The 22990-nt window shown below is 36.6% G+C and overlaps 1 non-coding gene across 1 annotated transcript; it reads left to right on the forward strand.

Moving 5' to 3' along the window:
- Positions 1–21477: 21477 nt before the first annotated feature.
- On the forward strand, positions 21478–21583 carry LOC113292172. The gene has a single exon (XR_003331705.1). It is a non-coding gene; the product is annotated as a small nucleolar RNA R71 (small nucleolar RNA).
- Positions 21584–22990: the final 1407 nt, after the last annotated feature.

Here is a 22990-nt window from a genome sequence, read left to right on the forward strand (position 1 = left end):
TCAAATACGGATTTCAAATAGCTTATAAGGTCTCTTATTACATCAAGAGTACCATCATGTCTGTATCATCAACATAGATAGCTACAACTCCAAATCAGGAACTTTCTTGTGAATACGCAATGAAAATAACTTACTTATATATCCCCTCCAAATCAAATAGTCACCACATACGCCTGATTGCTTCAATCTATAAGTGAGTGTTATATATAACTGTAAAAGCACTCTGTGGTTTAGAGTCACTCGATTTGTCCATCTCTTGATTCTTTCATACATACGTAATAACCACATACATATGTTTCATTTCAAGTCCTTTTGAAATCACCAAGCTAATTAAGTAGCGGAACGTTATAACTTTCATTACTAGAGGACAATTCCAGGGCTTTGTGAGAAACCTCGCGCCACAAGGCGAGTCTTGATACTTTGAAACCTCATTCTTCCCACTGAGCTTTATGACAAACAATCATGTATGTCCCATAGGCTTTACACTTGGTTGGTTAGCACTACACACCAAATACCTTTATATTTGTCAAAGAACCAAGTTCTACCTGGATTGTGCAGGCCAAATATGCTCTTTGTTGACATTAAATTTAAAAAATCATGGTTCGATCTCATACTTCTCTATTTTCTTGAGCAACTATATATAAAAATAATCATTAATATGCTCGCACGATCTTTCCATTGACTCGTGTGTGTACTCATAATCCTTTAGGATTTCATTGTTCTCTGGAATCATTAAACTTTGGAGCGTCCTCCAATTTTGATTCATGGACATAGTCATAAGCAGTTAAATGAGATGATTTCATTAATGATACAAATTATAGGTTGTGCCTTACTCATCTACTTCCTTTCTAACTGAGCATTGATCGAACCTGGTGGTCTATCCATCTTCCTTTATGGAGCCACGGCCTCAACCACACACTTCCACTAAGTGCAGTTGCAACACCTTAGTCTATGGTGTATATCCATTATTGAGGATTCGTAACCTTGCAGTTAGGTTTGCAGCTGGTATGTGTGATCTCATCACTTTAGCGACATCAGTGTACATTCTGAAAATCGGTTATTCTTTGTCACTTCAGATTTACATTTGTACTAGAATCAATATGAGACACAGTGGGAACACACCACGATAATTCTTGTCATTAAAGTGATAACCTGCAAATCTAGTGGTAAGAGATCTCCTGCCAAAGGTTTTAAAAATGCGGATAATTGTTGGAAATTCTTGTCCAACATAGTCACTTAATCATTTTGATGACCCGTCATAGTACGATGTGGAGTCGTACGGGAACATATATAGTGCAACCAAAATTGCGTAAGAACAAAAAATGTCAGGCTTATATCCAGTTAGCAACTGGTACGCAAAGAATGGTTGACCAATTGTGGGTCTAAAAGAATAAGTGAAGATGCATATAATATTGCACATTTCCCGAGCAGTTAAAGGTAGGTTTGTACGCATAAGCATGCCTTAGGCATCATCTGTAACCTTTGATGATAGCCTTTGCGAGACCGTGAGGTATAGGATGCCCTACATTGATCCTATTAAACATGCAATAACTATCAAGTCCTTTTGATGTGCACTAGCTAGCATTTGAAGGGTGGTGAGCCCTTATATGTATAATATGTGCTAGTAGTTTTCCAAACGCAAAACTTCTTGGGAACTATAACTAGTTCAAAATGTCAAAACATTCACCAGAGCCATAAGTCACTTTAATGGTGCGCATTCTGCATGAATATTTTTCTAAATTTCACCTTGTTTTCTTTGTAACATGGATTGTTTACCATTTGCATCTTAGGATGGTCTCGATCCTGTTTTACTGAAGACTTTTTGAACTGAGTGATATGCTTTCTTACCTAAAAGCAACGGTGGAGGGGGGGGGGGGGGGTAGTTGTGCATCTAGTACTCTAGAAAATACTTATTGAGAGATATGCCGTCATTTCGCATTTTTTTAATCTTTATCCCGTTTTTGTTCACTCAAATAAATTGATGTTCGTATGAGTCCTTTCAAAACGATCATCATGTCACAACCAAAGTGGCTTTATGGTTATGCCCAAAGCCTGTATGAGTCAATTCCCAACATTTCATCGTCGGAGTCAATATGGATTCAATAATCCAAATACTATAGTGATTTACATTTCACTAGATTGACTCACTAGTTTCTCTAATACATTAGAAACTATAAAAGATGCATTCAATTACGTTCTCATCACTGTGAGTTTCCACATGATATCCACTTGCATGGGTTTCTGCAGAATTAACAAGGTGTGATTATCTATTGGTACATGTAGAGATTTTGTGACGTCTTTGTTCTATATTGAAAACAAACTTTTAGTAGTGCTTCGCTCGAAATTTTGTTGGAGTACATTATGAAAAGTACAACAATGCGTCTTGCACTTAGATAGGGGAATTTCATATCCCAACACATCTTCGTCATCTTTCTTTAGACGAAATGGTCATTTAATTATTTTGTACTTCAACTAATCATGGGAGTGCTATCAGGATGCATGTCTTTATTAGATAGCCTGACAACTTTAGACTTATGCAAACTGGTGGAATAGTATACTACAAGCTCAGTATTCGGTCGAGCTTTCCCCAGATTTTTCATCTCAAATACGGATTTCAAATAGCTTATAAGGTCTCTTATTACATCAAGAGTACCATCATGTCTGTATCATCAACATAGATAGCTACAACTCCAAATCAGGAACTTTCTTGTGAATACGCAATGAAAATAACTTACTTATATATCCCCTCCAAATCAAATAGTCACCACATACGCCTGATTGCTTCAATCTATAAGTGAGTGTTATATATAACTGTAAAAGCACTCTGTGGTTTAGAGTCACTCGATTTGTCCATCTCTTGATTCTTTCATACATACGTAATAACCACATACATATGTTTCATTTCAAGTCCTTTTGAAATCACCAAGCTAATTAAGTAGCGGAACGTTATAACTTTCATTACTAGAGGACAATTCCAGGGCTTTGTGAGAAACCTCGCGCCACAAGGCGAGTCTTGATACTTTGAAACCTCATTCTTCCCACTGAGCTTTATGACAAACAATCATGTATGTCCCATAGGCTTTACACTTGGTTGGTTAGCACTACACACCAAATACCTTTATATTTGTCAAAGAACCAAGTTCTACCTGGATTGTGCAGGCCAAATATGCTCTTTGTTGACATTAAATTTAAAAAATCATGGTTCGATCTCATACTTCTCTATTTTCTTGAGCAACTATATATAAAAATAATCATTAATATGCTCGCACGATCTTTCCATTGACTCGTGTGTGTACTCATAATCCTTTAGGATTTCATTGTTCTCTGGAATCATTAAACTTTGGAGCGTCCTCCAATTTTGATTCATGGACATAGTCATAAGCAGTTAAATGAGATGATTTCATTAATGATACAAATTATAGGTTGTGCCTTACTCATCTACTTCCTTTCTAACTGAGCATTGATCGAACCTGGTGGTCTATCCATCTTCCTTTATGGAGCCACGGCCTCAACCACACTTCCACTAAGTGCAGTTGCAACACCTTAGTCTATGGTGTATATCCATTATTGAGGATTCGTAACCTTGCAGTTAGGTTTGCAGCTGGTATGTGTGATCTCATCACTTTAGCGACATCAGTGTACATTCTGAAAATCGGTTATTCTTTGTCACTTCAGATTTACATTTGTACTAGAATCAATATGAGACACAGTGGGAACACACCACGATAATTCTTGTCATTAAAGTGATAACCTGCAAATCTAGTGGTAAGAGATCTCCTGCCAAAGGTTTTAAAAATGCGGATAATTGTTGGAAATTCTTGTCCAACATAGTCACTTAATCATTTTGATGACCCGTCATAGTACGATGTGGAGTCGTAAGGGAACATATATAGTGCAACCAAAATTGCGTAAGAACAAAAAAATGTCAGGCTTATATCCAGTTAGCAACTGGTACGCAAAGAATGGTTGACCAATTGTGGGTCTAAAAAGAATAAGTGAAGATGCATATAATATTGCACATTTCCCGAGCAGTTAAAGGTAGGTTTGTACGCATAAGCATGCCTTAGGCATCATCTGTAACCTTTGATGATAGCCTTTGCGAGACCGTGAGGTATAGGATGCCCTACATTGATCCTATTAAACATGCAATAACTATCAAGTCCTTTTGATGTGCACTAGCTAGCATTTTGAAGGGGTGGTGAGCCCTTATATGTATAATATGTGCTAGTAGTTTTCCAAACGCAAAACTTCTTGGGAACTATAACTAGTTCAAAATGTCAAAACATTCACCAGAGCCATAAGTCACTTTAATGGTGCGCATTCTGCATGAATATTTTTCTAAATTTCACCTTGTTTTCTTTGTAACATGGATTGTTTACCATTTGCATCTTAGGATGGTCTCGATCCTGTTTTACTGAAGACTTTTTGAACTGAGTGATATGCTTTCTTACCTAAAAGCAACGGTGGAGGGGGGGGGGGGGTAGTTGTGCATCTAGTACTCTAGAAAATACTTATTGAGAGATATGCCGTCATTTCGCATTTTTTTAATCTTTATCCCGTTTTTGTTCACTCAAATAAATTGATGTTCGTATGAGTCCTTTCAAAACGATCATCATGTCACAACCAAAGTGGCTTTATGGTTATGCCCAAAGCCTGTATGAGTCAATTCCCAACATTTCATCGTCGGAGTCAATATGGATTCAATAATCCAAATACTATAGTGATTTACATTTCACTAGATTGACTCACTAGTTTCTCTAATACATTAGAAACTATAAAAGATGCATTCAATTACGTTCTCATCACTGTGAGTTTCCACATGATATCCACTTGCATGGGTTTCTGCAGAATTAACAAGGTGTGATTATCTATTGGTACATGTAGAGATTTTGTGACGTCTTTGTTCTATATTGAAAACAAACTTTTAGTAGTGCTTCGCTCGATGATCCAATCCTCGTAGCCACATTATAAGGAAATAGTTCAACAACTAGTTTAAATTCCTTATGCTAGTGGAAGAAAAACAACTATGAGTTAGACACTTGGGTCTTGAGAGTTTTAATAAGTGGTATGGATTTATTACGTAATAAAAGTGGGATTCAACTCAAGTACTTTAGAGTGAATATATATTACGTGTCAACCAATATATCTCAAGTGCTTTAGAGAATTTATGTCTCGTGTTTGCATTCCATAAGTGCATATATTGGATATAGTTCAACTCAATAAGATAGTCAATTGTCTCGGCAAAGTTCTTGTTTCCATTAAAGTTGATGTGAAAATTGGTTGTGCATCTAGTACTCTAGAAAATACTTATTGAGAGATATGCCATCATTTCGCATTTTTTTAATCTTTATCCCGTTTTTGTTCACTCAAATAAATTGATGTTCGTATGAGTCCTTTCAAAACGATCATCATGTCACAACCAAAGTGGCTTTATGGTTATGCCCAAAGCCTGTATGAGTCAATTCCCAACATTTCATCGTCAGAGTCAATATGGATTCAATAATCCAAATACTATAGTGATTTATATTTCACTATATTGACTCACTAGTTTCTCTAATACATTAGAAACTATAAAAGATGCATTCAATTACGTTCTCATCACTGTGAGTTTCCACATGATATCCACTTGCATGGGTTTCTGCGGAATTTAACAAGGTGTGATTATCTCTTGGTACATGTAGAGATTTTGTGACGTATTTGTTCTATATTGAAAACAAACTTTTAGTAGTGCTTCTCTCGATGATCCAATCCTCGTAGCCACATTACAAGGAAATAGTTCAACAACTAGTTTAAATTCCTTATACTAGTGGAAGAAAAACAACTATGAGTTAGACACTTGGGTCTTGAGAGTTTTAATAAGTGGTGTGGCTTTATTACGTAATAAAAGTGGGATTCAACTCGAGTACTTTAGAGTGAATATATATTACGTGTCACCCAATATATCTCAAGTGCTTTAGAGAATTTATGTCTCGTGTTTTCATTCCATAAGTGCATATATTGGATCTAGTTCAACTCAATAAGATAGTCAATTGGCTCGGCAAAGTTCTTGTTGCCATTAAAGTTGATGTGAAAATTGGTTGCTACTATGATACACACATTATATTGTATATAACAATACCTATGACCAGGTGCATTTCCAACTCTTTCATTTATGATGGGAGCTACAATTATATTTTAGTTGATCTCATATTCGGTTGATACTTGTGTATTGGTGTTATTACTACCAAAGACAAAAGTACATCTTTGTCTCATGATACATATGTTCCTTTTCACATGCTTTATATGAGTCGATATGTCTAACCCTCATTACTTCGAGGTTCTTTCCATTTTCAATTTTGCTACATTTAGCTTAATTTGAGAAATTTCTTTATCTCAACAGGCCAAGAGAATCTTACGACACATGTCAACCACTTACTTTAGGTTGAATGTATTACTAAATATAGTTCTGTTGTTGTCATACTGTAGATAGGGGAAAATGGTTTGCTGGTTTTTTGGGAAAGTGAAGAGTCGAGCGTGTTGTCGAGACTCCTCGACCGAGCAAACTGCTGAACCTCACATAGATGCACTGCAAAGGGACTGCTTAGATTCGAGAGATCAATCTGTAGGACTCCGGCCTAAACCAAGTCAATGGCCGTTCCAGAGTCTATTCGGTCACAAAGAAGGAGATGGGTTGATCTGTAGGAGGGAAACTGAGAATTGTGTGGGATCAATGATGATCAAGGATTGTGGATGTGTTGAAGGTTTCTGCAAATTGATGAACTGCTGAAGTTAAGTTATGTCAATAAGTTTCTAATCGAGTTTGTGTAGACTAATATCGATGATGATAATGATGTCCGTTGTCCTCGATTTTGGACTTATTTACATTGCCAGAATGATGAACACAATGATCCCTGTAAGTATGACGGTTTCTTGAGTGAAAGAGTGGGAAAGTGGAAGATCGTGGTGAAACCAGTTCCAGGTCGTGAGGAGACTTGGTTAGTCTACCCACTACTTTGCTAACTCCTTCAACCATTGCATGACTTACTCACGTTTCTCATAGTGGATGAATCCACGTGTCGTAGACCGCCGGACCAAACCCTAATCGATATCCCCCATGTGATGTGATTGATGTCTCACGAATCGTGGAGTCTGCATGATAGACATGGATTAATTAGTCAGTTGTTGACTGATTAGACAGTGAGTCTAGGTTTTGTTGAATCGAGCACAAGTGATGAGTGCTCCGGGATTCATGGATTGAACATGTCTGTTGAGACTAGTTTGAATGATATTGACATTTCACATACTAGCAATATTGTAAATTCAGTGATGAATTACTGATCAATATTTGAGCGACTGAGCAAGTATTGCTCAATTCGATGAATTACTAAATATTAATAGCTGGATCAATATTCGAGTAATTGAGCAAGTATTGCGAATTACTGAATATTGATAGTTGGGCAATTGAGCAAGTATTTCTCAATTCGACGAATTACTGAATATTGATAGTTGGATCAATATTCGAGCAATTGAGCAAGTATTGCTCAATTCGACGGATTACTAACAAATTACTGAATATTGATAGTTGGGTCAATATTTGAGCGACTGAGCAAGTATTGCTCAATTCGACGAATTATTTATTGGTGCGTGACCCAATAAAATATTAATTAAAATATTGGTAGACTACCGAATATTAATTAATCCATATGTTGATTTATGGATCAACATAAATTTATTAGTGTTTTGAACTTGCTCAGAATGATGATTTGTTGAGCGTTTGTTTGAAACCCTAATTTTTGATCAATTGTTCATTAATTGATGAATTGCTGAAAATATGTCACTGAGTGAGAGGGGACCGACCACATGGAATTATGGACGTCCATGTGATGCCCAATTACTCGAGTGAGCGTGCATCGGGGTCCTGGGTTGACCAGTTGATGAAAGAATGACGATTGAATGTCGGTTTCGTCATTTATTGAAATAGTGATCGATTGAGCATTGGGTGATAAAACCTAATTATGTAAAAGTGAAGGGTCGACCAAGATGACGTGAGACCGGCCCTTGGTATTCGTGGTACAACTGATGGGCGTTTTCACAAACCCCGAGTTGGTCGTGAAGAGTTTGGACCCAATATGAGCGATTGCGCAAATTAGGTCAAAGAGTGTGAAAATGTGTGGGACCGGCTCATTGCAAGCCTTAGATCCGCCCTTGGTCGGTCAAGGGAGCAGGCTCGTGTCACCATAATGCCCGTGTCTCAGTCCTGAGAGTTTCGGCATTTTTTGATGTGCGTTTGAGCAATATCTTGGATTTTCAGAAGAGTTCGATCTTTGACTGAAATTCTCGATTTTGCTCGAATGAGCAAGTATGGCCGTTTGATCAATAATTCGTGAATATTAAAATAATAATATTTCAATATATTTTCGTGAGTAGCCTAGTCGGTCATGTGACCATGTTGACTTTGGGCCTTTTTGTGGTTTGCGCAATATTTGAGAAAATATGGGGAAGCCATGATTTTGCTGAAACAGGGAAGCTTCATGAGATGAGAGAAATAACAATTTATGAAATATTGGGGATTGCAAGGTGTGGGACCGGCCATGGCTAGGGCATGGCCGGCCGGTTAAGTTGCCCGGTCCCGCGACACCTTTTCCTATTTTATATTATTATTTTTATGAAACCACGAAAATATGGAGAAACCATGAGTTTTGCTCAAACAAGGAAAGTTGTTAGAATGAAGGAGTCTTCATGAGTTTATGAAAATAAAAAAATAAGGAAAAATAATGGAGGAAGCATGGGACCGGCCATGGCTAAGGCATGGTCGGCCGCCGGTGGGCCCGGCCCATTGGCGCTTCTCCGTTATTTTAATATTATTATTTTCTCTCTCCTGTTTTGTGCGGGATTCCTCGTTTGTCCATATTTTTGGATGCTCGTTCGCACAATTGGGTGCTCGTTCGTGCATCATTGTTGAGTACACTTGCACCATTAGATGGGACTTGCTCAGTGATAGTCCAGATGCGCGGTTGTTGAGTATTTATTATTAGTTTATGAAATTCATTGGAGAATAATTCATGAAACTGAGTAATAAAGATGAGTGGTTGTTTATTATCAATTCATAGGATCAGCCGTGGATTCGACCATGAGTTCGGAATAATAAAATTATCTATTACCATTCCATGAGATCAGTAGTGGATTCGACCATGAAATCGAAGTAACAAGATAATATAGTTGTTTATTGCCATTCCATGAGATCAAGTCGTGGATTCGATCATGGAATCAGAGCAAAAGATAATTGTTTATTGCCATTCCATGGGATCAGGCCGTGGATTCGACCATGGAATAGGAGCAAAAAATAGATCATTCTGGAAATTCTGCAGTGAATGTCACGGTAGAATTAATCTATTGCAGAAAGGATATTAGCCAGTTAAAGCATCACATCCATCCTGGATGGTGCATAGTCAGGGAGTCACGGGTGTTTCTTACGACTTGAAGGCGTTAATGCTCTTAACCTACGGAGAACCGCCTGAGTCTATACATGGTCTCTCCACATAGTCAGGGAACAGTGAGTGTCACCGACGTCTTGAAGGCGTTAATGCTCTCAATCTACGGAGAAACGCCCAATCGTTCTTCTATGTGGAGGGGGGTCTCTCTCATGTAGTCAGGGAACAGTGACTTTCACCGACGTCCTGAAGGTGTTAAGCTCTCAATCTACGGAGAACCGCTCAATTATGTTATTCTACATAGAGGGCACGATGAAATGTCAGAGATCGAACGCTCAGCTAGTGGAGGCCTTTAGACATACATGTTCATCATGGCTTCATAAAATATGAATCGTTGCATGCCTGAAAGCTGTGTCAAAAACATGCGTCATGATTTTACGGTTTTGACCTTTGTTGAAAATCCACCATCAACACATACCTAAACATATACTGTTTCGTTAGTATAATGGATGAAGTAGAGAAAATAGAAATTTTCTGACTCATACCACCTTTTGTGAGTTCTTCCACAAAAATTGGAATACATGTGATTTTATTTACAATGTATCTTTTGAAACTACCGACTGTTTAATAGTCGAGCAAGTGGATTACATCCCTCGGAATTCAAATTTGGGGAGAAAGTATCAAGTATGCAATAATGGTGTTCAAGTACTTCTAAACCTCAAATGAATACATTGGAATAAAGTTGGTACAACGAATTTAACAAAAGACATCATTCAACTATAGCCAATATCATATTCAATAAAACAAAATAACAGTAAGACCAAATCTGTTAATGATCGAGATAAGCAATCATAATTTAAATTGAACGTCTACATTATACCGAGGCCTTTTCAGCAAAATTGTCTCCAGAGTTGGCAGAAAACTCTACAGTTAAGCGTGCTCGGGTGGGAGCAATCCAGGAATGGGTGACCTCCTGGGAAGTTGCTGCTGTATGACCGCAGCGATGCCCGTTGAAAACCCTACACTGTAGGATAACCGTAGTGGCTAAGTGGGGATAGTATCGGTGGAGGGACGGGTCATTACATATATGCTTCTACCGGTATCTTTGAATCAATTTCAAACTACACCTTCTCCAGTCGTAAATATTTGTCCCATCTTACCACTTCTCATAATACCTTGCGCTTTTCTTCAGCTAGGTAGATAATTTGGCTCCCTAACACGTCCCTGCAAAGTTACGAAGAATTAAACCAATGTCTCCAGTTTTTGTAATATCATGAAAAAGATCCATCAGACTTGATAGTAAAGACACCCATATGGGAGGTGGACAGTGAATATTCTCTCGATCTTGTCTTTTCGTTATTCTTTGAACAGTCACAGTTCTAGATCCCTGCTCTGCAATGAATTTTCTGCGTTTATGAATTATTTTTTTTAGAGAGAAATCATTGTTTGGAACACTTTTTCATATCTTCCTGACCAAGTGCTCTAAGATGCAATTGCTCTCTTGATAAGGTTTTCTTCGTAAATTTGTTTCCCATGTAAACTGTAAACCAGCTACATATCCAGACTGCAAGGTTGAGAGTGTTATTTGCATGTCAGACTAAGGTTGTGATTTGTGAACAGACATCTTTGAATAAGCTGTCGTTCATGATGTTATATGAAATGGTGATTCAGTGCACTTAGCACATAATGGAAAAGCAACATTTATGTTGGGAATAACACTAGCTAGCTTATATTTTATAGGGAGGATATTACTGACACTGGATTCAATATCTTTTATGTTTTTCCACGTACATCTTCCGGTATGCGGACTTAAATGAGAAATTACCAATAGTCTCTAAAGTCCCGATCAACCAGTCTCCATAACTATGATGGACAGAGATATTGAGGGATAAATATGGTTTTAATGGAATCAAAAAAGTGTTTATATTCCATCTAGACCATATGGACGAACTATCAGAACATAACTTTCATGTTGATTTGGCTAAGAAAGCTCTGTTAAAGATATGAAGATCTCTAAAACCCAGTTCTTCTTCTTCCTAGGGCTTGGAAAGATTACCCCATGAGATGTTGTGTCTATCTTTGTTTGACACCTTAGCATTGTTTGTCATTGTTTCTTTTTTTCCACAAACTCACTTTGTTACAAATAGTAACATATTTTTTTCAAAAAAGTGTTGATAAATATTCTCAAAGTGCTTTAATCCGAAGAGGATCGCTCAACAAATGATTTGACAGAATGGTAGAACAACACATTGTGACCTTCCAATTGTATATATCCAATGGTTCTAAACTTTGATGGAGTAGAAACCACTGCTCCATCAATTATTATTTGCTTCTTATCGTTAACATCAAAATTGAAGAACACTGATAATATTTTTCATCCTGAATCGTTTAATCAGTACCATGTTACAAACATGATTATCTTTTATGATTGTTACCAATGTATACCTAGATCATGAATCGGTCTTGAGCTAATATTTTAGAATAAAAACAAGAGATATACATATATATTATTATTCTTTTTATCATGCAAATCTGTAATGTATTCCTCTAAGAAGAAGAAGATAATCCAGAAGAAATCAATAATTTCCGATAAAGAACTAATATGAGAAACTGTAAGCGTACTTAATTTTAATTAATTGATTCTATATTTTAACCTTGTTATTATATTGAAAAGACAAAATTTATCTTGAATATTTGTTTATGTATAGCCATATTCATTTTCAAAGGGAAATATGTCTGATAATAATAATGGTATTGAAAGGTAAAAATTTAAAAAAGAAAATCATAAAAAAATCAATTATTCAGAATAATCATTTAGTTTAAATTTTTGAATGAAACTTTTATTTATTTACTCCTTATAAACTTGAAAGACAATCTAATATATATAGGTCGTCATCTCTAGCTCACCATTTAGAAACACTAAAAGAGATTACATATTGACACGAGTTTGTGCAATTGGGTTTACATATCTAGGAACCGTAACAAATTGAAAAATGCAAATTCCCTGTTATTATCACAAATTGATAGCGCAATACTTATTATGCTCTAAAAAATGTTCTTTCTCTGAATAATAATGACTAATGGAAATGCAAATGCATTTCCTTCCAAAATAATGTTTGAGATTATAAGTCTTTGTGCCAAATGCATACCAAATTTGTAAGCCTTTACCTTCGTTATCAAAGACGAAATGGCTATATAACAGATAGATCCACTTTCAAAATTGTTACCTATTTAATCCATAGTAATAGCACATGTAGCACATCTTTTGCTATCAAATCAAAAGTCGCATCAACATCAGTCTTTATAAAGTTAGTATGTGGTCTGCTCCAAACAGGAACATATTGCTCTTGATTGTCATCGATAATTTCCACATTTTGTCCACCAAAATTATAAGGATTATTGTCATCAAAATATTTGAAGTTTTGAAGGGCCTTGTGTATGCAGGAGTTGGTTGCGAATTGAGCATTATTGAAAATCTTATCATTACTTGCTTCCATTAATTCCACAAAATGCAGGATTCAAAATTAAGATTGACACTATGATCTATAGTATTTATCCAAAACTGAACAACAACACTTGGTTTTTCATATTGATATGGAAATTGATTTTCTGTTAAAGAATCCTGGAAAATTTCTTTTTCATACGAACAATTGAACAAGATATGCTTTATAGTCTCTTCTTTTATTCAACAAAAAGTATAGTGATTCACTACATTGTTTTAAGTTTTGCCAAGTTTTGACAAATTGTTAAACCATTGTGAATTACCTCCTAACAAAAATTTGTATATTTGGTCAATGATTTAGTTTTCTTCGAAAAAAAATCCAAGGGAATTCTTCAAATATAGAACATAGTGGGATTTCATTATGCAGATACATGTAAACATATTTTATTGAAAACTTTCTATATTTTACCTTCTTCCAAGCAAGTTGATATGTAACTTCCTCATCCAAAGGTGGGTAGATATTGCATATAATCTCAACTTCTTCAGGATCGAATAAAACTTCCAGTACATTCCGAGACTTCTCATCCTGAATAATAAGATCAAATACCCATTTGGCCTCAACTACCATATCATTCATCTTTGTTGGTCTAAATCCTAGAATATTAGGTACCCCAAGGATTTTTCTAAATAAATGTAGACTTACTATCTGTAACCATCAAACAAGAATATATTTCTAAAATTTATCTTACTTACAACATGTTTCTTCAAGTTAATGAAACTTCATATTTAACATTCTGATCGCAATAAAAATAATTTTTAAGATATTTATTGTAATTAATTTTACACCGATATAATCTATATTTTTAAGGAATCCATACAATCTTATAGTAAATTTTTATTTCATGATGTCTTTTATTTATAATGAATGAACAAGGCTTGGCTACTTGATATTGAAGCTAAGGGTTTCGTACAATTCAAGCAATCTCATTGTTGCTAAGAATAATTCTTTCTTCGTATACAAAACTAGTTTGTTTACTTTATTAAAATTTAACTTATTACATTGAGAGTCTTTCCTAAATTTATAAGCATGGAAAATTGAGTTATAAGGAATTAGCAAAGTAATTTCCAAATTAATTACATGAAACAATAAACAGAATGCAGAATTAAAAGTAAAGCAGAACACTAGAAATTTATTAACGAAGAAAACTTCAATTACAGAAAAACCCTGGGACCTTGTCTGGTTTGAACATATATCGAATCAAGTCTTTACATGCTAGCCTACTATCAGGCTTCAGAATGGGTGTAACTGAGACATAATACACCCCCAAGTTACGTGTTTCAGTTGTGCTCCTACGCCTCTAACTCGTGTGAGTCTAGGTACTTGATTCTCCTAGTTGATATCCTTTACCGACCTAAGAGTTGCTTTTAAATTTAGAATCAAAGTGACAAAAATTTCCCTGAAACGGTAACTTATAATGCCCTATGTCAAATATGCAGATTAAGGTTTACACTCTCTAAAACTTATAGAGATACCTAATAGAATCTACCTCACTAGATATTAATCTTAGAACTAATTTTAGATGAATTATATGGAAACTTTAAATTTAGATTTCGACTGGAAAAAAATGGTATCCAACCTTACATTGAAGTTTTATAAAAAAAATAATTTGATCAATAATTCCTCAATGACCGTATAGTTAAAGAAAAGAAATTTAGAATAAATAAGAATTTTATAAAAAATCAATTCAATATACATGAAAACTATCAAGATCATAGTTTTGCATGTGCTTCACGATCCTCAAATGAAGTCTTTAAAATCTTACCCTTGTTGTTATCTCAAGAATCTAGGGTTGGAGGATGACCTCTTATGCAACTAATACATAGTTTGTAAGGGATAATTCTTTAATTTATGGGATGTCATGTATTTATGGTTGTTAAAGCATTTCCCGGTTGAACCCACGAGTTTTGCTATCTCAATCTTGTTGTCAATGTTAGGTTATCAAAACTATATCTCGATTTCTGGTCTACTAAGTCAAGTTTCGGATAGGTTTGAATTATAGTTGAGTATCAGAGATCGCATTTGAAGACTGAAGATCGACGAAGACATTTTGGAGAACTTCTGTATCAGGTATGTGAAGAATGAACCATTCTATTTTACTCACTATACCATCATTCTATCTATTCAGACTATGTCGTATGACTTACAATAGATTAACAAAGAAGATGTTTCGAGTCAAGCATGTCTTGTGAAAAATATTGAAACATGATTTAGTGATTGGATGTTCAAATGTCCTTAACAATATTAGTTTTATGAGCTAATTTGTGAATCAATTGAATATTACCCAAGCAAATGATTGTATCACGTTATATCAAAAGAGAGAAATATTAACTTACTGAATTTCTACTTAGGGTAGGTTGGAGAACTCAGTTTGTAAATCATAGATATCCGAGATTCAGAAATAAAGGAAGGTTGGAGAACCGTGGTGAACTGGATTTCATATGTTGGATTAATTGGCTAGCAGTTGGCGAACCTAGTTCACGAATTGTGGTCAACCAAGTTTCGGAGTCTAGTAGGGTTGGCGAACTCGATTCAAGAACAGTAGTACCCTGACTCGTGAACAAGCCTTGCAGTTAGCGAACCGTTGTACCAGCTATCCTGACAATGTTTAGTAGATGCTCAAAGACTTATTATGTGAATATGTTTAGCATTGCTAGAAATCTCTTAAATACTTCTAGGACTTCATTGATTTATTTAAACACTTTTGTGTTTGAATCATGATTAATTTTTTAGGTTTTTAAATGAACATCAAGTAGCTTTTAATTCTTTGGCCAACCTGCCATACCGAACAATCATTATACACGGTTCAATAACATGACCTATGTGTATAGTCTTATACTGTAGTTTGAAGACCTATTTTGTTTGCTTGATTCTCAAGTTATCTTAGCTTGAATTCTAAGCTCACCCTGGTCTTTGAAAACTATAAATAGAGCATCTCTGTCAACTGAGAAAATCAATCCTAACACTTTATTTCCTAGTTGATTCTAGAGTAGCCTCTATTGACCTTTTAGGTCTACGACTAAAAAGACTTCGCTTGGGGATTCGTGCCAAGTCCGACTATCTTTACCTTGATAATTCATGAATCCTGATCTTGCTTACTGTTATCGAGTTTTTCATAATCTCTTTCAGGCAAGATAGATAGTATTCACAAAGTTCTCTTCGTATCAGACTTTGTGATTCCTCAAGATAAATATCTAAAGACGGATCTTAATTGATCTTTCGACGATTGTTCTTGAGAGGTGGTTAAGAATCTAGGTTGCTCTTCGGGAGTGTTACGTTCCGGATTTGTGAGGTTTGCTAGCTTGTTATTGCAAATCTTCGTTAAGACTTGTGAAGATTGTGCTTTCAAATTTAAATTTTAAGACTAAATAAAATAAAGCAAATTAAAGCTGACTATATTAGAGAGACCGGAGTTCAGGATTTCACCATTCACCAAAATTCATGTGATTTAATGTTAATTGTTATCATGCAATTCTAGACAATATAACTCCAATCAACAGAAATTGTGATTCTAATCATTTCCTGAATTAGATTTTCAAAACATCAATTGTTAATCGCAAGCATGAAGTATCAAAATCCCTAAACTAAGCATAATTCATCAAGAGAAAATACAACTAATTGATAAAAATCATTTACTCAATTTTCATTCGGTGCAAATAATCATAAAAGAATTGCATAAATAAATTTAAATAAATTTTACCACATAACTTTTGGAAGAATGGCTTCCTCCATCTCCCCGGAGGATGGGTTTAGCACTTCATCATGGAAACACGCTCAAAAGTTGATTTCATTGCTCAAAAGTGTTTACAAATGATAAAAAGGATAGAAATTGAATAAACCAGGAAACTGCAACACTTCTCCGGTGTTGCAAGCCCACTGTTACAGAGATCGATACAAAGAAAGTGATGTTGTCACTGTAGCAAATAAGACTGTCTTTCCACTATAGCATGAACGACAGTTCTTGTGCGTCTTATGTTCTTCGTGTTCTTCACAGTAGCAACAGGAAGGTATTCTCTGCAACTCGATTTTTATGATTCTGTGATGTTCGAAACTGCTCCCAATCCTCTCTAATCCCTTCTCTGAGACCTCAGATACTCCTTTATACTCCACAGGCTGAGAAAATTACGAGTAATAACTCATGATAATCCTCTTGATGTCAAGACAAAAAACTCGAGATTATTTTGTTCCCTGATTTATCTTCCCATGCGACTGATTGCTTCTAAATCACCCCAAACACGCTGAAACACGACTAATAAGAAGTAGAGGACGTTGAGAACACTCGCAAAACTTTCCGATATAACTCAAAATATCCCATGATATCTCAAGCCTCTGTTTTTCTTCAATCCTGTCAGTCGCGGGAATATCTTCTTCGTACTCTCTGCATGCTTATGTGAGCTGTAATTCCTTCCAAAGATAGATCAGATACCCTATCGTAGAAGATATCTTCCTTCCTTGATCCGTAAACTTTACAATTCTAGCTCACGGTGAACCCGAGATAAAAAAAAACCTTCCCTGTTTTAATGAGATTCCATGAAATCTTCCTATTTGATCGCATTCAATGCCGTTAGCTATCCTGTTGTGATACGGCACAATATATCCAACCAATCCAGGACAAAATCTCCGACCATAACTCTCCAAATACGGTCCATGCAGTTACAAAGAGAAGTGGCACATTCCCGCCAAACAAATTCGTTTGAATGGTGAAAAAGAAGAGGCGCCCCCTAACCAGAGTAGGGGTGCCTTTAGATGCTGACTTAGGGGGTGTCCTTGGGTGCCCCTTAGCAAATGAGTGCTGAGAATGAATATTGGATGTACATAGACATGGGTGCCCCTTATCCAAAGGTGGGAGTCCGAATAACACGTGTCCTCCGGGGTACCAAAATCAACTTTTCGAGCCGAATTTTCCAACAAAGTTTATTTCTCCAAACACACCTACACAAACAAAAAACACCATAATAAGTACGAAATCGAGTACTAACAATACATAAAATTAAGGACAACTTAGACACAAAAATGTGTCTATCAAATACCCCCAAACTTATTATTTGCTAGTCCTCGAGCAAAAATAATCTAGAAAATAAAATGACTACACTTAGCACGTGCAGCAAGCCGTTAAACCGCTAGGTGGCCCTAGCAGCGGAGTGTTGTCTCCGAAGGGTTTACCAGAGGTGTACCCACAAAAACTTTACTCCAGACCCTAGTTATCTACGCAGAACCTTGGAAGGCACTAAAGAATCTCCTTGGTTGGCATACAAACATTGACTATAGGAGGAAGTAACCTGATGCGAAATTCCAATTGATGTACACGAGTTTGCACTCAGCATACTATAATTCATATATAAGTGACAGATCTCTACTCAGATAGTTTCTAGACATCATAACCGAAGTCAACCAATCACATGGAAATATTAAGAAGATGGATAAAGAGAAAAATAGATGGTTTAAAGTGAACGGTGTTTCCCATATCTGTCTGAAGGCCTCTGCCAAGATGAACCTATCCTAATGGACTGAGATACCGGTCTGACTAATATCAACAGAACTGGCAAATACAAGGGAACCAGTGGTCGATAAACCTAACTCTAGGTCAACACAACTGGCATATACAAGGGGACCAGTGGTCGACTTTATTGAATTTATTCCGGTTGGTCTGATGGTCTGGTTAATTTTTTTTTCATGGTATCTCAATCACTCTATTTCACCCTAGCAATGGTAACAACTTGAATCGTGTGCCCCACCAAATCACTTAAAAAAATAAAAACAGAAGGATTAGGATTCAACAAGATATGGCGAAACTACCATGTTTGTTTTTTAATTCTAACACTTGAGCTCTGTGCTTTTATGAATAGACTCTTTAGATGTTTCCATCTAGTCAGATTGGTTCCTCAACTCCTATAACCAAGATGTTCCCATCCACTTAGATTGGTTAGTGCCAACCTTAATAAGCATAAATTTTTAGGCTCTGGAGTTTATTTATTGTAGCTAAGAGCTAACAAAAAGTTTCTTCCCCCCAAACTTAAATCTAACATTGTCCTCAATGTTCTAAAGATGAAATTAAAAGCATGAACAAGAATAAACTGTTACCACTTGATGGATGGAAAAATAAATAAGGAAGGATACTACCGTAAGCATGAGCGTGGGTACCTCCCAGGAAATGCTAAATTTAAAGTCTTTAGCTAGATATCAAATACCTCAAAAAGGATTGTCACCTTCCAAAGTCATATATCAATAGTCGAAACAATTGTGGGTCCATATGACCAAATAGAGCTGACACTAGTATGAGACAACTGCACTGGTTCAGAAAAATGAAAAGAAGGAGCACGTCCTCATCTAAGGTTTCTGTCAAGACATCTGGGTTTATCTGCGGCGCGTAATTGAACTTCATATGTGTGTCTCGATAAACAGATTCATCCGAAAAACAGGTCTCTAATACCTGGGTTACCTCCTGGACAGTATCAGGAGGATCGGGTTGTGGAGTCTGAAAAGGCTCAAGTAATATCTCAGATGCACAAGGCTCGAGTCCCAAGTTAGGGACTTTAATTAGGGATACGAGACAATCACAAGAACCATCACTAACCCCAAACTTAGGGTTTACAGACAAACCTCTAACTATTGCTTGAATTTTCGGATCTTCAGAGTCCTTAAAATACTCAAGAGATTCTTCTAGTTCTCTACCCCCAGACCTAGGGTCATCATTATTCTCCGAAAAACCTGAAACTATTGCCTGAATTTCTGGGTCCGTGGAATCTTTAAAATACTCAAGAGCTTCTTCTAAAGATTGATCACATATCTGATCTAAGAGAATGGTTTCCTCAAAATCATCTAAAGAATCTACCAATAAAGTGTCAAGCCAATTATCCTGAACCAAATCCGAAACTAAAGTGTTAATCATATTCACTTCTTCTAAATCATCATTCTCAGAAGGTTGTCTAGTAACATTAAAGACATTTAGTTCAGTGGTCATATTACCAAAGCATATGTTCATAAGCCCAGTCCTACAGTTGATGACAACGTTAGCTGTGGATAAAAATGGGGGACCTAAAATCACTGGGATTTGACGACTTGGGTCCTGAACAGGCTGGGTGTCTAGAACAACAAAATCCACTAGATAAATAAACTTATCAACCTCAATTAGAACATCCTCTATTACACCACGAGGGACTTTGACAGACCTATCAGCTAATTGTAGTGTCATTTTAGTCGGTTTCAACTTACCAAGACCTAGCTGGGTGTATACATGATACGGGAGTAAGTTAACACTAGCTCCTAAGTCAAGTAAAGATTTATCGACCATGTGATTACCAATTGCACAAGATATGGTGGGGCATCCATGGTCCTTATACTTAGGGGGTGTTTGGTTCAGAAGAATGGAACTTACTTGACCAGCTAAAAAGGCTTTCTTATGGACATTAATCTTACACTTTCGTGTACAAAGATCTTTAAGGAACTTGGCATAAACAGGCATCTTCCTAATTGCTTCTAATAACGGAATGTTGATGTTCACCTGCTTAAATGTTTCCATTATATCGTTGAAAGTCGACTCCTTCTTTGTTGGGGCTAACAAATGTGGATATGGGGCTCTAGGCACAACGGTATTCCTATCAGGAATTTCTTGGGAATCCTTAGAGGATGTTTCAGTTTCCTCGTCTACGGGCTCCTCTTGGGAAGTAGAAGTTGGAACTACAGTATGTCCACTAGGCATGGCTACCTTATTGTCTACCGTTTTACCACTCCTAAGGGTTGTTATCGAGTTCACATGGTTTGATGATTTCTCACCAGCTAAAGATATTTGATGGACTCCCATAGGGTTGGGTTGTGGTTGACTAGGAAACTTTCCTTTTTCTCTCAATGTCTCATTTATTTGACTAACCTGGTTTTTCAACTCAGAAATAGCCTGAGAGTTAGCCTGACCTATTCTCTTATTTTCTTCTAAACCTTGAGCAACAGATTGCTGAAACTGCACAGTGTTACGAGTTAACAAAGAAAGAGACTCTTCTAAACTCATAATCTTCTTATCTGAAGGGTTCTGAAACTGTGCCGGAGCTGAAGGATTCTTAGTATAGCCAAAACCTGGGGGAACCTGAGAGTTACTAGACTGACTTTGATTTTGGCCCTTAGACCAAGAAAGGTTGGGATGGTTTCTCCAGCCAGGGTTATAGGTTTCTTAATATGGGTCAAACTTATGAAGGTTATCGAATCTAGTGTTGTTATAAAGAGCATTGGCTTGCTCCTCAACAGTATGACCTTCCCAAAAAGGCTCTATTATACCACTATTACCACAAGAATGACCTAATTCTAAGGCTTCTAACCTTTTGGCTATGGCAGCTATTTTAGCATCTGACTCATAAGATCCTTCTACCTTATTGACATTTCCTCTACTTAGAAGAATTGTTTTATGGGGTTCCCTACTATTTTCCCATTGTTGGATCTTGTCGGCGATTTCATTCAAAAATGTCATCGCCTCATCAACAGTTTTATTCTCAAACCCACCTGTGCATAAGGACTCAACCATGGTTGTTGTTGAATAATATAAACCCTCGTAGAGGATCTGAACTAACCTAACCATCTCTAAACCATGATGAGGACATTGAGATATTAAGTCATTGAACCTTTCTAAATACCTATATAAAGATTCTCCCTCTTGTTGAGAAAAAGTACAGATTTGTATCCTAATATACGATATTTTGTGCCTTGGGAAAAACTTCTGTATAAAGGCAGATGTAAGTTGGTCATAGGTTTCAACTGACTCGGAAGCCAAACTATACAGCCAAGATTTGGCTTTATCTTTTAAGGAAAAAAATAATAACCTAAGTTTCAACGCATCATCACTAAGGTTTTTAATCTTCAGAGTACTACAAACTTTCTCAAATTCCCTAACATGAAAATAGGGGTTCTCATTCTCTTTTCCTAAAAATATTGGGAGCATCTGTAAAGTCCCAGGTTTGAGTTCATAATTTGCCTCGGTTTCAGCTAACTTGATACAAGACGGACGAGAGGTCCTAGTTGGGTTTAATAAAGCTTTCAAAGTTTCCATTTCTGGCACTACCAAAGCACCAGGAGTACTTTCTTCACTGATTGTCAAGTTTTGAAATCTGAAATTTCCAAAGACAGGGCTCTCAAAAGAAGAGTCTTCGAGCTCCCCGCCTTCACAAGAAGAACTACTAGGTTTGTCACTAATCAAACGATCTAGAGTGTTTCTTTTCCAAGCCCGCTCTCTAATAACTTCGGGTATACACTAGAAAAACAAAAGAAAAAGAAAGAAACCCTAAAAGGAAGGGAAGTTATATGCAAACACAAACAAGGATGACTCCACCACAACAAACCTACTGATTTCTAGCAAACAAAAAGCATGATGGCTCCACTTAGATTGTTTCTAGACCAGCTTCTAATCCTTCGAAAGGTAATTCGTTACAATTTAAGCAAACCCCTCTGGAATCAATCCGAGTTAAAGTAAGTTGAATCGAGACGAGGGAAGCTCAGTGGAGCTTTGATACCCAAGGCCTCACCGGCGTTACAAGGCGGCGTATTCAAATCACAGAAACCATCATGAACTTTGAAGCATGCTTAAAAGAGTAACCAATATTTTTCGAATGACTTTCCTATTAATCTCAATACCCTATAGGTCTCGTTCTAGTCAAATTTTAGGCTTAGGTTCGCGTTTGGTTTCGTTTTCCTAAGGCGGGCAAGATGGGAACGGTGATGAAATCCGAAGCCCCTTATCTTGTATGGCTAGTCCTTGCCCTTTACTAGGAAATTAAAGCAGTCGTTTTCAAATCCTCGGCATATATGCAAACAAAGGAATACAGTAACTCGCTGACAAGGGATTCGCGAGTGTTTCGACAAACTTACCTCTCGTACCAGACGGGGGATGAACCGTTGAAGTCGACTCGGGCCACGACTCCTATGTCATGTACGAACCCGAGGGGCTGAGGCGATATCGTAATCGCCGTCCTTCTCTGCAAACAATTGATATTTAAACTACCCTTCCGTAGGGTTTAAAAAAACTAAAATAATAAATAAAGTCCCAAAGTCCATAGTCCACAGTCCAAAAATATAGTGCAAAAGAAAAGGAAAGTCAAAAAA

The sequence above is a fragment of the Papaver somniferum genome, chromosome 6 (genome assembly GCF_003573695.1).
Source record: "Papaver somniferum cultivar HN1 chromosome 6, ASM357369v1, whole genome shotgun sequence".
Taxonomy (NCBI): Eukaryota; Viridiplantae; Streptophyta; class Magnoliopsida; order Ranunculales; family Papaveraceae; genus Papaver; species Papaver somniferum.